This window comes from Aedes aegypti, chromosome 2, assembly GCF_002204515.2.
Source record: "Aedes aegypti strain LVP_AGWG chromosome 2, AaegL5.0 Primary Assembly, whole genome shotgun sequence".
Lineage (NCBI taxonomy): Eukaryota > Metazoa > Arthropoda > Insecta > Diptera > Culicidae > Aedes > Aedes aegypti.
Genome location: NC_035108.1, coordinates 201,219,364 through 201,221,355, shown reverse-complemented (window position 1 = coordinate 201,221,355; position 1,992 = coordinate 201,219,364). Strand labels below are relative to the sequence as shown.

Sequence of the window (1,992 nt, the reverse complement as noted above, 5' to 3'; positions counted from 1 at the left end):
CACACTGACAACCAGCTCTTGTGTTATGGCAATCCGTAATGTGATGGCTAGGAGAGGAACGCCTGCTGTTATATATAGCGACCGTGGTACCAATTTTCAAGCGACCAGCAAGGAACTGAAGGCAGCGATACAACATCTCGATCATGATAAACTGGCAAAAGAGTTTACATCTAGTCGAACACAGTGGACTTTTATCCCACTTCTAACGCCACATATGGGCGGCGCATGGGAACGGCTGATACGGACTGTTAAACAGAACCTAGTAGCAATGCAACACAGCCGATTACCAACCGATGAGGTACTACATAATGCGATCGTGGAGGTCGAAAATATCGTTAATTCTCGTCCATTGACCGACATTCCGCTCGATAACGACAACTCTCCTGTTTTGACCCCTAACCACTTTTTGTTGGGTTCAGCGAATGGTCTAAGATCCTGGGTTCCATTTGACGATAATCCTATAGTGCTGAGGAACTGCTACACCCAATCTCAAACTATGGCAAACGTATTTTGGAAACGGTGGATACGGGATTACCTTCCTATTCTTACGCGAAGATCGAAGTGGTTCATACCGGTGAAACCAATCGACGTGGGAGACATTGTAATGGTCGTTGATAACAAGCTGCCACGCAACTGCTGGCTGAAGGCCAGAGTGATCGCTACATGCAGAGCTTCCGATGGACAAGTACGCTCCGCTACGGTTCAAACTGCGTCTGGGGGAATCTACGAGCGTTCCGCTGTATCGCTAGCTGTCCTCGACGTAGGCGTTGAGAGGAATACGCATTTGGACGAGCCTTCGCGCATTACGGGGGGGAGTGTTGGTAGCGCCCCGTCGATGAAGAGTGAGTCGATATCCCCACATGACTCAATTTTGACATGTACCACACCCGATGCCATCGAGGGGATTGCAGAAACGTGAATAATAATAAGAAACAAAAATAAAACCATCATTCCACCAAATAGCAACAAGTTTACATGAAAGTTTAAGTAATAGGAGTTGAATTACGTGCCCTAAATTAATTATTTTACAATTATAATAGCCAATATCAGTTAGAATTATCTACCTGCAGTGCAATACTGGTTCAGAGTGCTCTAAAGCACCGGTTTAGTTTTAGCGTGAATTTGTATTGAACTAGGTGCGATATATGGCAGTATGTTTGGAAGAAATCATAAGCTTATATTTGCTCTTTATATCTATGATTAGGTGAAAAACAGGGAAATCTGGTCGGTAAGCATTCCGTAGTTGTCGAAAACGTTATCCGAGCAAGTGCGACTCAGAGGTAAGCACGAAGAAAACAATAGTTTAAGAATTAATACTAGAACACTATCAATATATGCAACAGGGGTTCACAATCGTCGCGAAAAGGAGCATTGTTGCGAAGGAATATTCCGAGGCTAGATCGCTAAAAGTAAGTCGAGCTATGTGTGAATATGTCTAGATAATGATTGCCTTGTTTTTTGTAGGAATTTTATAATTTATCAATTACGCCGAATAAATTTATTGAATTTGAATCTAGTTCCTCGCTGCTCTCGCAACACTCATCAAACTAAACATCTCTAGAAATAAATAATACTTGCTCATCTATATAAATAAAAATGGATTGGTGTTTGTATGTCACGAAATGGCTTACGAACGGGTCAACGGATTTGGATGATTTCTTCTCCGTTATGTTCGTCAAGGGTTCCGACGTGTTTATGTGTATGAAAATCCTAAGATATTCACCGGGAAAGTCGGAAAAACGAAAGTGAATGGAACTGTCATTTTGCATGAGTTTCAAAACGTTTTTTCAACAGCCTACTTGATGGCAAGACGAAGTATGCCGGGACCACTAGTTGCAAATAAAAAAGTATACTTATAAAAATTGACTTTAAAATGATAACAATGCCATAATAACAATCTTCGTCTATATCTTGCGATAATCAATTCATTGTCAAAATTCATAACACCGGAAATTGCAATTTACAACCAACCAATTAACCCACCCGTAACGT

The 1,992-nt window shown here is 41.4% G+C and overlaps 1 long non-coding RNA gene across 2 annotated transcripts; it reads left to right on the top strand.

Moving 5' to 3' along the window:
* The first annotated feature begins 743 nt into the window (after positions 1-743).
* Positions 744-1,538, top strand: LOC110675492. Of its 2 annotated transcripts, XR_002499538.1 has the most exons (4): positions 744-1,136; positions 1,205-1,280; positions 1,344-1,409; positions 1,465-1,538. It is a non-coding gene; the product is annotated as an uncharacterized LOC110675492 (long non-coding RNA). The 2 variants fall into 2 exon arrangements; XR_002499537.1 differs by having other exon boundaries at positions 744-1,280.
* The last annotated feature ends 454 nt before the right edge of the window (positions 1,539-1,992 follow it).